Source organism: Colletes gigas, unplaced genomic scaffold, assembly GCF_013123115.1.
Source record: "Colletes gigas isolate AHSC1104 unplaced genomic scaffold, ASM1312311v1 Colletes_gigas_Sc00021, whole genome shotgun sequence".
Taxonomy (NCBI): domain Eukaryota; kingdom Metazoa; phylum Arthropoda; class Insecta; order Hymenoptera; family Colletidae; genus Colletes; species Colletes gigas.
Genome location: NW_025106650.1, coordinates 1,839,399 through 1,852,967, shown reverse-complemented (window position 1 = coordinate 1,852,967; position 13,569 = coordinate 1,839,399). Strand labels below are relative to the sequence as shown.

At 45.7% G+C, this 13,569-nt stretch overlaps 1 protein-coding gene across 6 annotated transcripts in view; it reads right to left on the bottom strand.

The window, feature by feature from the left end:
- LOC122401033 (POU domain, class 6, transcription factor 1) overlaps positions 1-10,024 on the bottom strand; it is a 223,554-nt gene extending 213,530 nt beyond the window's left edge. For all 6 annotated transcript variants that reach the window (XM_043402896.1, XM_043402898.1, XM_043402901.1 and 3 more), the window contains exon 1: positions 9,843-10,024. The gene's annotated coding sequence lies outside the window, so the exon portion shown is untranslated. The remainder of the gene's footprint in view (positions 1-9,842) is intronic.
- Between the last annotated feature and the right edge of the window lie 3,545 nt (positions 10,025-13,569).

Below are 13,569 nucleotides of genomic sequence, written 5' to 3'. Positions count from 1 at the left end.
AAAGAAAAGAAAATGATCCGCGTTCATCCGGAGTGCCAATGTCTGTAAAGGGTGGCTCGAGTCGCGAGAGAAAAATTCCAAGGTCGCGTGCAGGAGGGTAGAAGAGAAGAAAAGGCGGAAGAGAGAGGCAGAACGTGGAAGAAGGCAGTATGGGTAACCCTCCTACTTGAAACGCGGCCAATAAAATGATCCCAGCGGGACCAGTTGGCAACCGCCCATCGCGACATTGTCCTTGTCGAGTCCTTTTTTTCACGATCCCGTAATCAATCGAGCGGTCTAATGGCGACGCATAATCGTGCCATTGTGGCGCCTGGCCGCGTTCGTAACGCGAAACAGACCGAACGAAAAAGAAGCTTGAACCGTGCTTACGCGCGTATGAAACGCAAACGTCCGGACTCGAACCGACCCCGATTCAATGAGACCGGGGGCGACAAAAGCCACCGTGAAATTCGTGCTTGGTCGTTGTTTCTGGCTCTTGCGTAATCACCGTAAGTGATATTGTCCCTTTTATCCGCGCTGAGAATACTGAAACGAAAGATTCGAGGGGAAAGATCGAAGATAAAGGTTGAAGATATTTGTATTAAAAAAATAGCTACGAGTAGAAATATTCCTTTTTTTGTGCTCTAGTTTATAATATAAATACACTTGCGCTTCGATTGTGCGATGCTAAGCAATTTGACATTTTTAGGGTCGTTAAATCCTAGAATGCAATTTGCGTGGTTGATTTATCACAGAATATTTTCTTGGTGGCCCGTACGAGATCTTGGCTATTTAACGAGATTCTAGAGTCGTCCTCTCTTCGATTCGCTGTAGCAGCCACGTTCCCAGAATTCTAATTTTCGATACATAATGAAAGGACACCGCTGGTTTGCACCGCATCGTAAGACATATTTCTTCCTACGTGTCACGAGATAAACTGGACATGATCCAAGTCCACTTCTGGTCGATTTTAAGGTTTCATCGCTTCAACATCTACGGCGATCTTCGTTATCCATCGTACCTGTCGTCGGTTTCGTCACTGCTTATACTTTGATATTCCAGTAAGGTACAACGGGCATAAATATTGGAGAATCCAGTTATTTCCAGATTGCTTCCTCGTATGGAATCCCATACCTTTGGACGATAATTTTTCGAAACGTCGTCGCGTACACCGCCACTCTTAATCTTGGAAGCTAAATCGAGCTCCGATCGTTTCATTATATTATACAAACGTCAGAGATTATTTTTGCAACTACTGATAAAACTTCAATAATGATTTAGAAGTTCTGTTCGACGGTGGTCTATGTAAAATCTAAAATTTCCAAGTATTTGAAGCATCGTATCGTGGATTTGTCGCGTAGCGTGAAAGAAGGTCGTTTGGAGGGACCTTGAACAAACGAAAGCGTCTATTTCTTGTATTACCGTGGTGGTTTTATTAATGGTTCTGAACTGGTTAGAGGCAGCTACGATTCGGTTAAATGTCGTCGCCTGTTGTAGCAGGTTCCTCCCACGGGGGACAGCCGTGGCGTATCGAGTGATTCGAATTAATCTTTAACGCGCGTACGTACGTAAGCGCGCCGGCTAAGTGCCGGCCGAGTTAATGGTCGTTTCGTGCGATACCGTTCCGTCAGAAATCCGAGGGGCTTTGTCCCGAGTCACGAAACGCAAGGATTAAACTGTACAGCGGCCCCGTTAATGCGACTGTGCGAATGCCTCGCTGAGGATACACGGTTCCGCGCGGACGAGTGTGCGTAACGCAACGGACCTTCGATCGGCCAAGTGTCCATAAATCGGCGCAGAACGGGATCCAAAATCGGTGTTCCCGGGCTGCCCAAGATGCGTGATTCTCGCTACGCATTCCAGCTTTCACGATCCCATCGAGACTACATCTCGAACCTTGACAGCTTCAAAAATCAAGATTTCGTCTCCCTGAGTCTGCCCCCATAGACTCAGAATTCAATAGCCTGGAAAAGGGTTTCTACTTGGTCCAATTTTTTTACTCGAACCACTATTCGTAGAGACAAAGATCTAAGACACTGTGTCCACCACTTTATTTATTTTTCTAGCTTTCTATTCTACAGGGGAGGTTGTAATTGGTAAAAACAGTTTAGAGCTGTTGAAGAAATTTTCTACGCCTTCTTTTCACAACAAGAATTTCCGGTAATCTCCAGACATCTGTACTAAGAATTCTATTTGCTAGCACTATTTTTCCCCAGATCTTTCTAAAAATTGGGAACTAATTTTAGTCCAGTTATGTCTTTTCAATGAACGTTTCCTTTGATTATTTCGATCGAATTGTTATTGTCGGCGCCGGTCAAAAGCTTCGCGCGAATTCGCGGAGGGTTTCGAACCGAAATAACTCGCGATAGGGGGAGCCGAGATGGTGTTAAATCGGTATCAAAAATTTGCCACGGAAGATGGAAAATATGACGCGATACACGTACGCGTAGGCGAGGCCATCCTCAGAGGCGCAGGAAGAATATTTCATGTTTTACGGCGCCGGCGTTGTTGGAGTTGCGCCGGACAAAAAAAGTGTCAGCCCGGCGGCTAAATCAGAGCGTGAGTGCATTAAACTCCGAATTACCACAAATAGAACTTTAACCGCACATGCCCATTATAATGGTACCCCCTGCTGAAGATGTATTTACGTACTAAACCGCCTTCGCGGCTCACGCTGAGTCGTTGGAATTAACATCTGGCCCAAAAACGTGCTGGTCGGTTCATTGGACCCTTTTTCTCTCCCTCGTGCAACGGGATTAACCGTTGCGTTTCGAGAGTACTCGCACTTATCGATCGATCGAACCGGAAAACGTCTGACTTTCAATGTAAGAATTGGCTCCTTTCACTGATCGTCGTGAATTGTGCCAGGAACTATTAGGTGTACAAATGAATAATCCAATTTTTTCAGCCACATTCAATGTTTATTTTAAAAAAAAGTAAATCGAATTGTTCGATCAAAGTATTCGCTATAACTTTAAGCCATCTCTCAGGCAGCTGATGAATTCCATCTAGAAAAAATTTTACGTTTTTAGACCCGATAAGGTCGTCAAGCCATTTTCATGATCCACTCATGCAGTCATGCCTCATCTACTGATTGGTAGTGTATATCGGATAAGACTGTTGCATCGACCGGAACGGGTGATAATCAGATGGAGCAATGTCTGGTGAATACGCCGGGCGCTGCAAGACGCCCCAGCCAAGGCTCATTATGGTGTCTTGTGTCTGGGAAGCAATATGTGGCCTGGCATTGTCATGCAACAATTTCACTGGACGTTCTCCTTTGCCAGTATATGTACGTTTTCGTTCCAATGCTTGACTCAAGCAGATTAATTGACGTTGGTAGCAGTCTGCAATAACTGTTTCATCCGGTACCAACACCTCCTAATAAACCACGCCCTTGATATCCCACCAAATGCAGAAAAGAACCTTCTTTCTGAAGCAATTGGGTTTTGCAACCGATGTTGATGCTTCGCTGGGATTTACCCATGACTTTCTGCATAAAGTATCCACTTCTCATCGCCCGTAACGATTTTCCACAAGAAAGACTTTCGAAGCTGCTTATTGAGAAGAGAAAGACACGCTGCCACTCGTTGATTTTTGTTGGTTGCAGTGAGTTCATGCGGAACCCATTTTCCCTCATTCTGGATCTTTCCCATCTCACGTAGGCGTTTGGAAATCGTTTGCTGGGTTACTCCTAACTGTTCTGCAAGTTCTCTTTGCGTTTGTGCCGCATTCTCAGCGAGCAGTTGTTCCAAATCATCGTTGTCGCACTTCCGAGGGCCTCCAGGAAGTTGTTTGTTGATTAGACTCAAATCACCGCTTTTAAACCGCTTAAACCAAAATGTGCACACATCATACGACACAACACCTTCACTGAGAAAGGAACAAATCGATTTGCATGCTCTTGCAGCATTTTTCCCTTGTTGGAATTCGTAAAGAATGCAGTGTCGGATATGCACCTTATCTGTTGCCATTTTCGACTCTACTGAATTGAATACTTTTCAAGGTTATGTTGGGCCTTTCGCTAAACTATCTTTTGTTTTAACTAGCTATATGTCAACACTATATGACCGCAAAAGAGCGGGAAAATCTATTGACTTTAAACTTGATTTTATAACTGCTTAAGATAATTTGGATTATTCATTTGTACACCTAATAATACGTTTTGTTTAAAGAACCACCATGCTAGTCGATAGTAATATATATTCCAACCCTTATTTAATAGTGACGTCATGTTTGAAGATACGTCTCAGATATTTTCCAAATTTACAGTCCAAAGTGCGCAAACTTTTGCATGAATTCATGTCCTATAGATGTCGTGGCATGTTTTATGTATTCCTGGCGGCATACGAGTTTTTATTTAAGTGTTTTAGCCGGAGATCGTGCAAAAGAGTTTCTTGTGCAACGCGTTGATGTGCACTGGTATTCGTACAGTGTAAGGATAATTCACTGTGAATGAAAAAGACTTGCTTGCAGGTGTTGTTTATGAAACTGGTCCAATTTTTCATACATTGAGATATTTAAGGGTTTAAATTAAAAACAAAACTCGTCAATGATACTTCCACATACTGTTTACATTATATCTCTCTGTCGAGTTTGTAATTGGACATTACTTTCAAAAAACAAAAACGAAAAAAAGGCTACTTCATAAGTAGAAGCAACACACTGTAATAAAAGTAATATGTACTTGGTAAAAATAAATGGGAAAAATTCATAAGAAATAATTTTCTTTATAATACCAATAATAATAATAATAATAATAGGAAGAAGAAACAACGATAATCGCGTTAGAGACGAGTACACATGAAAATTATAGAAAAGAACGCTGGTAGTCGTTCGAAGGAACAAAGTGTTACAATCGCAATAATCACGGTTCTAGCTAGCAATTATTTACAGCGTCACGGAGGGATGATTTAGCGGCGTATGCATGGGTGTCTCGCGCGTCGAAGAAGCGTTTTGCCTCGGTGTCCGGGTCTGAAAAATTGTGTACGCGGAGTGGCGAAGACAGGAAGCGAGAGGGAAGCGTTGAAATATGCGCGGAACATCGGGCCATTCTTCGGAGGAATTTAAATTCTTCCCGGGACCCTCTGCCCCGTCCGATAGCCGCGCGGGAAGGAGTCCTCAATAGGGCGACGAGGCACGGAAATCTCGGGGAGTGCTTTTTACACGCAAATTAGGTCTATTAGGAGCATCGAGCGTACAAAAACACTCGTGCCGTAGCATCACTCTGTCCCTCGATGCGTGAGCCTCCCCGCCCTGGTTACGCACGTGCGTGCTTCTTTATGAATTATTAGAATTAATGACACCGCACGCATCGCCTCGCACCACAGGGCGTCGCGTCGTCCAATTGCAAGTACCAACGGGGATCCGCTTCAAAAGGAAGGAAGACTTCGAGCACCCGAAGGGTCTTGCGCTCCTTGTCCTACGTAAAAAACCGCTCAAAAAGTCAATTCCTGAACGTAAGCCACGACGCTTCAACCCTCGAACTTTAAGCCGGAAGCATCAACCGAATCGAGCATGACTACTGGATGACTTTTGGTGCCTTGAACTCTTGACTTTATTCAGAAAGAACATTGGAATTCCTTATAGTAGCAAATTTGATCCTATATACCATTCTTTTCAAATAAATAAATATACGCGTGATGCAGACGGTCCTTGAATAAATATTCACATTTTTGTTTACCTTCTACACCGAAAAATACAATTTTAATAAATAATTGGTGACCGTGTGGGGTAGTGAAACTGGAGCCAAACAATTTCTACAATTCGATCTGCATTGAAGAGGATTTCTGATTTTAATACCTAACACAGTTTTTCCTTTATATTAAAGACAATAATCTTCGAGCTCAACGATCAAAGAACGCAAATGGATCTCCGGACGATCGAGCCTGAACGTCCAAGCTGATCGAATAAAACGCGAAAAAGAATGAATCGCCGAGCAAGCAAGAAACTAAAACGGACTTCCTATTTACCGGAAATTGTTTAATCAAACACGAGGGGACGCGTGTGTCGACGATTAATACGCGATATCGCGTCGAGCACGGAACCGGGTGGGAAACACTCGATTCACATTTGACGCTCGAAGACGGTGGCGTAACTTGCTTAGCGGCGGTGATTCGTGAGTCGATAATCGATGGAGGGCGCCGGATGGAAAATAGAGAAGCAAGGCTACAAAGCGAGCTGGAAGTGGGTAAGTTGTCGAGCGAAATGTTATCGCGCGCCGGATCGTCGGCAGGGGTTGAATCGGGTAAAAGGGAGCTGAATGGGGCTGCAAACGGGGGTTGACGAGCCGAGGGAAAAGGAGAACAGAGACAGAGTATAAACGCGGAGGAACGAGGAGAAATGTGGAAGGATTTAAGAAGGGGAGAGCATCGATTACTTTTCTTGACCTGGACAATATCCGTGTTTCCTCCTCTATTACTCATGACCACCGCACGCTTCTGCCACCCTACGTTCTTTTCTCGACCACCACAATTCATCCAAGATTGTTACGACATCTCTTGACCACACGTAAACTCTACGATTTTCTATAATACTATGCAACTTAAAATTTATCTCGATACGATCCTACCAAAATTTATTTTCTTCGATATTTCTATTTGAGAATTTTTTTAGCTCCTAAAGTGAAGATATCATAGTTCGTAATTTTTCAATAAACTCTTACTATTTTCTACAATACTATACAACTTAATATTTGTCTTGATACGATCCTACAAAAATTTATTTTCTTCGATGTTTTTACTTGAGAATTTGTTTAGCTTCTAAATTCAAGATGCTATAGTTCGTGATTTTTGTATAAACTCGTACAATTTTCTGCACTCCGCAATTTAAAATTTGTCTCGATACGATCGTATCAAAATTTATTTTCTTCGATGTTTCTACTTGAGAATTTGTTTAGCTTCCAAATTCAAGATGCTATAGTTCGTGATTTTTGTATAAACTCGTATAATTTCTGCACTACGCAACTTAAAATTTGTCTCGATACGATCCTATTAAAATTTATTTTCTTCAACGTTTCTAGTTAAGAATTGTTTTAGATTTTTCTATAAAATCGTACAGTCGAATGCTAATAGGTGAAACTTTGAGAACAATAGGTGCTCGATTAGGATCGAGGAGAGGGTGTGACCTTCCAACGTTAAAAATTCTGCGAACGCGTTGCTCGGTACGCAACTCGGAAGTCAGTCTCATGATTAATGACGCTGTTATGCAACGAAGCTACACAGGAAACTGAAAATTTGCACGTTAGACTAAAACACTCGAGGCTGCCAAATGCTAGTTAGAATTTGTTTCTATCCTCGTTACTCGAGTGACGAGGCCTCGTTCATCGAATCCTTCTCCACATATTCTACAAGTGTTGAACAAACGTTCAAAAAGAAATGGATTTCGCAAGGAATCGTGCAACTCGTCCGAATCCAACGACTACAAATTACGTTTACGTGTTTTAAAAACAAACGGACTTTCAAATAAAATCGAGAGTATCTTTCGATTGGTTCTCAGGATCTATCAATTTACGCGGGTGGCGACCTCGGATAAGAAAAGCTAGCCGGAGCTTTCCGTTTCCTTTCCCCGGCTAGCGTTCCAACGATATCGCGAGTCGAGTGCTTCCTTTGGGATTTTCCGCCTTCGACTCTCCATCAACCGCCACTTTCCTCCTCTCTTTCTCCCTTCCGCTTTCGAGTCCAGCAAAGCGGCACTCTCTGCCCCCGTTCCTCCCTCTTTCTCTCTCTCTTTCGTCCGACTGGCCATGGTCCCGAGGCGGCAAGCAAAGAACTCTCCTACCCTCCGGGTTGCTCGCACTGATTTTCCACCCTTCTCGTTCCACCGATACGCCCCGTCGACCCCCCGGTTTCCGTACACCTTCGTCCACCCCCCCTGTGCTTGTCCGCCCTCAACCCCCGCGGCGTCACTGGTAGTCACGCTGCCAACACGTGCTCCTATTTACCTCTCTGATCACATGGTCCGGGACGCGGCGCGGCGCGGTCGGGTTCACTGACGGTGTCATTTCATCGAAAATACCTGGGACGCGTATGCGCGTTGGTTAATTGGTTTCATGACGAGTGCGTGCGTGCTCGACACGCGGCGCGGCTACTTCGCGGACGATTTAGATCGAACGATACCGCCTTCTTTTATGCGGGCTTAAGTCATTTGTTAGCCACCTCGAGCGACAGAACCGGCCAAACAAATTGAATGCCGCCAGCCTTTCGAAATGCTCCGCATTAATTTCGCGGCCGGAACTGTATAAACCATGGGTATTTCAATTCTTGCAGGTGCCGGGGCCAACGTGCTAACGAACCTCACAATTTATCTCTCGCGACTACGGGGATAGCGTTTCCGTTTTACACCTTGCGTCTTCGAACACATTCGGCAAAGAAATTTGATGAAATTTCTTAACGCTGTACAAAGACAGAATTTTACTTTTTCAAGACAAGATTCACCGAAGCTACACGAATCTACCCTTGCTTGCAAAGTTACTTTTTTATCCTTCCTGTAAAAGGAGTTACGACTGTCGGGTGCTTCGCGAATCTGTTCGCCATTTAATCCCCGGCTACGGAGCATCGCGTAGCTTGTTCACGGTGGCATTTCGACCCGCGATTCCACGAGAACGTCACGTTTATGAGGCACGATCCGAGCGGGGACTGTCGTCCCTCTTCGTCAACGCAATCGATCCCGTGAACGGCGAAGGTTAAGAACCCTCTGTTGCGTTCGCCGGCACGGACGATCCTTCAATTAGCATTTTCAGGCCGCGCTCGACGCGTACGCGCACGCCGATCGCGCATAATTATCACCCTAATTATTGGAATGCAGCTAAGTAGCCGCAGGGAATTATCACCGGATTCGGGACGAAACCGAGACGCGAAACCCGACGCCGGTTTCAATCTCTCGCTACCAGACATTCCCGCGCGGCCCGGCCCCGGAGTAACTTTCTTAATTACTGAGATTAACTTAATGGTATCGGAGCAACGATTATCGCTCGCGAGCCTCGCAATTGCCGACCAGATATAAATACACGCCGTACCGACATTCCGAATTTTGATGGAAACTTCTTAACGCCTCGCAGGATAAACCCTGGCCTATTATTCTACGGGCTGGCAGACAAATAAAGTACTTTCGTTCGTCAACGTATCGTTCTCCATCACTTCTGAACTATTTCTCGAGGTTCACCGATTACGTTCTTTCGCTTGTGACTTTTCGATAGAACGGTTTTTAATTTATTTTTCGGAGTTATATTTACGACAACGTGTACTGGCGTTTTAAAGGAACGTGGTGATGGAAGAGTTTGTCAAAAGGACACGAATGTTTTGTTAAATTGCTAGGATCTAAGAGAATTGTTTCGACAGCACTTTTGACAGATAAAATTTGCAACTCGTGGATTTGTAATATTCTCGCGTGACACTCTTTCAATCTCGTTCTGTACATTATGCTTTTCGATTATTGGCTTCCACGTGCAACGAGAGATACAAAGACTGCTGGAAGGCACCATAAAAAATGCTGAATGTCTATCGGTCACGCAAGTCCACTTACAGTCGTCGAATGTGATACAAAATGGCAAAGTAATCATGGCGCGCTGTTTGTAGACCCGTCTATGTTTACACGGATGTAATTTTAATACGTACTATAACGAAGGAATTTTTGTATCAATTAATACTAGACACGTTGACAGTTGCATTAAAATACGATTTTTATTTACTTAGGATATTTATGCGTTCTAAAACCCCTCTAATTGTTCCGTAAATCTCTAATTATATTTCCTACTTTTTAACGTCAATATCGTTAAATAAGTTATAATAAGAACGTCTTTTGTTTTAAAGCGAACGTTCGACGAATCGTTCGAATTAGACGTAAGCGATGGATTCGGTACTCACCAAAGGAGATTTGTGACAGGTGTACGTGGGCCGTCGTCCTGACGTGGATTGCACCGACAGCTATTATGTATTTAGCACGTTGCCAGCCGGTCGATGGAACCGAATCTCGATCCCAGCGTCAGCGGACCCGCGTTGCGTAACTCCTTTCTTTCACGATTCCCCGCAAACTTTCCAACGGCGATCGACAACGGACAGTTCCGATGGCGGCGTTGTACCGACGACGACGGACACACGATTCACAAATACATCGGCCGCCGGTGACATCAGCCTACTTAATTACGCCGGCTAATTGCGAGTAATTAGGAGCGATCAAGAAGCAAACAGTTAATTGGCCGCGAGCTGATAAAACGTCGGTCGAATTCTCGATTACCCGGAAGGGACTCGGCGCAACGATCGCACGAAAAACAGTTTTGCGTAACCGTGAAACCGTAGGCCGAAACACGGGTCGCGACAACGAGAATCGTTCGACGCGTCGTCTCCGAGCGATAAGGAGCGCCTGGACGAACAACTACGTAGCGTTCCTTTAATGCGATTTTAATTATTCTATTTGTCAGCGACGCGCGCACAGGCTCGATGGTTATCGTATAATTTCACGTTGAAAAAAAAAAACACAACGTCGGTCGCGTACACGTCGTAATTGCCCGCGACGATAATTAGGAGTTTATTGGAGTCCTTGTGTCGTCGGTGAGCTGTTGGCAACGATACGAGACTTGTTCCCCGCCAACGGTTCTCTCGTCGAATGTTTAGGTTTGTCGCGTTACAATTAGCTCGACACCACCTGTCCCGGGCACCTGCCACGTTTAACGCCTCCTCCCGCACGTGGCCCTTGCGACGATATGCTTGGAACGGTCCTCGGGCTGGCACGCGAGACGCGGTGTCCGGGAATCTCGACGAAAAAGTCGTAGAAGACAGTCGCTGGTCAGCCGCGACGCGACACAGTAGTCTATGGACGCGAGCGGTCGGAGAACCGCTCGGAGCGCACTCGGTTTCACTGGATCCAGCCGGCCTCCACAAAACTGTTCACCACGATTGTTACTTTGTCCGCGAATCTAGCGAACGGGGTCGTACGCGTGTGTGCGTGTTACTCTCCGTCCACGTGCCGACAGAACGGGTCGGCGCACGCACCTCTACGCTCTGATTCCCTGATCACTTTCGAAATCACACACTGGCCGATCACCGGCGTATCACAAACAACCCCTCCTAGACGACACTTCCAAGCGTCTTCTGCTCGCTGGCCACCGGAGCGTGTCTGCTGGCCCGCCAGCGGGGTCCACCTCCTGGTCAAGTTTTCTCGATTCCCCTGGGGGTACGGCTCCGGCGGGACCGTCGGCCTCCGATGTACGATCCAAGGCGATCGATCGACTTCACTGGTTTACGTATCACGGTCTGATGGATCCCCGGGGGCGGCCTCGTGTCGGTGGCAGCGTGGTGTGCACGTTGCGTGGTCGGAGCTCGGCGCGAAAGCTTGGACCTGAATCCTGACGGTCCGCAGTCTGGCTGCGTAGTGGCTCCGGTGTGGAGTCGAGGGAAGGTGACCCGCCGTGGCTTCTCTCCCGCCTAGCTGCCAGCCAATGCACGGTTCAGCTGGTGGGGGAAACGGGGGCGGTACCGGGGGCGGTGCCAATGCGCGGAGGTGGTCCGCGAGTTACTCGCGAGATCCCGTTGTTATGATTGTTATGAGTGTCCGAGCTGCCTCCTGCGAGGTGCTTTGGGGGTGGAACGCGCGCGAGAGGGACCTCGCGTTTGTCTCCCTTTTTCCATCCTGGCCCTCTCTCCCTCGCACTCTGTAATATAACCACCACAAGCTCGAACGAGCTCGTAACCGTGATGCAAATCAGCCCGACGGGGCTGAAGAGTACTTCGCCGGGGATGCTCGGGAGGAGCGATCGGCGCGAAGGACCGATTTCGCGGCTCTCGAAGGAAGAACACCGGCCCGGACCCGGCGCTCTCCACGATGTGATTTTAAGGGCTGATCAAGCGATCGGGAAGACCTTTCGAGGGCTTCGTTCCGAGCTTCGTTTCTGGGGCTACGAATTCCTAAGCAGGGGGGGCTGATGGCTCCCGACCGTTCGCCGGGCTTCGTTTTTTCTCCTTTGCCAGCCACCGGCTTTCCCTGGACGAGTTTCCATTTGCGACCGAGAACAGCCCTGGAACATCAAAATATTCGAAATAAATTGCTGTTTCGCGGAAAAATGGAGGCTAGATTCGAATTCGGGCACCAGGTCTGCGATAGCACGATCTTTATTCTACTTAGAGATATCTGGGGCAAGCCTGTTATTATACAGACTGACCCGTGGCATGTGGGACCAACTTCAGGACTAGATCCTACGCATGAAAACAATAAAAAAAAGTTCATATAAACCTCCATATCCTCTTATATATTCGACCTTGTTCTCGAGTTATGTCGAGTTTCTTCACCTCCGCAACAAATATTCGAAATGAGCTCCTTACATCTGAACACGGGATGTCTTTGACTGTTTTACCCTCTCCATTTGTCCAGGAATTGTTCGAATTTCATGGAAGCCTTGTACAATTCTTTCGTGTAACATTCCGACGTTACCAACCCTTAAGTGGATAATTGGGGCTGTTGCAAACCTCCGCACGTTTAAAGTAATAATTGTTTAATATATGTAAATGCATTATTTGAAAATTTATGTTATCCTCCATTAGTACATTATTTTTTAAATACTTGAAAGGAAAGTTAATTTCCAATTATCAATTTGATAAAGATCAATTAAACAAACTAACTACAATAAATCAGTTGAGATTGAGAGTCCACTTAAGGTTTAATAAGCAATTTGTATACAATGGATTTCAAATAACCCCAAATATAGTACAACTCGTCACAGTTCGAAAACAAGGTCCAATAGGACGTATGTTGATATGAACTTTTTTTTATTGCTTTTATGTGTAGCAACAAGAACAAACAAGACAAATGTATCTTTCGAAAAAGAAAATATGAATTACTTTTATCACGCATCAAAAATTCTGAAAGATTGCTATTAAATAATTTCATAAAAGAAGTAAAACTTTCTCGAATTCACCGACAAAAATTATTCGTCCCAGATCCGATAGAGACGCGTTTGGTGCGATGATTTTCTGCCTCGAAGTCGCGCGAGTAACCGAAGGGTTAAGGGTTGACCAGACGCCTAACGTTTAACGCGTTGCCGCGTAATTGTAACGAAGATGGATGTCGCTTCAAAGGAGCACACCGAATGCAGATCTTCCCCTACGATAGCGATTACATCTATCGTCGTTGCCCGCAAGTACTCCCTGGCGAACAGACTATACATCAGTCTCCAACCCTAAAGTGGTCGCATTATTACTTAGCGCTCTCCATAGTCTACAATCTTTTTTTTCAAAGCGAAAGGGATTTCCCTTATCCCCTAACCCAAGCACTCTACATCGCCGTTTGTACGTTCGCAAAGAGCGAATAATCACGAACGAAACGCGATGCCCTCGAATTATCCGGCAAACTCTCTGTTCCTTAAGTATGTATCCTATCAATTGCAAGTCACAGATGCACTCCAATTATCTACGTGTCTGGCCGGCCCGGTAGGCCCACGGTCATTAATTTTGATAAATCGTCGTGCACAGAAGTCGGAGTTCGTCGACGTTGATCCACTGTCTCATTTATCTTCAGGGGCGCGATGAACCCCCGGTTGGTAATTGCAACGGTGCGAGCCGATAGCGCGCCATTTTCGTTTTCGTTCTGTCACGGACCGTG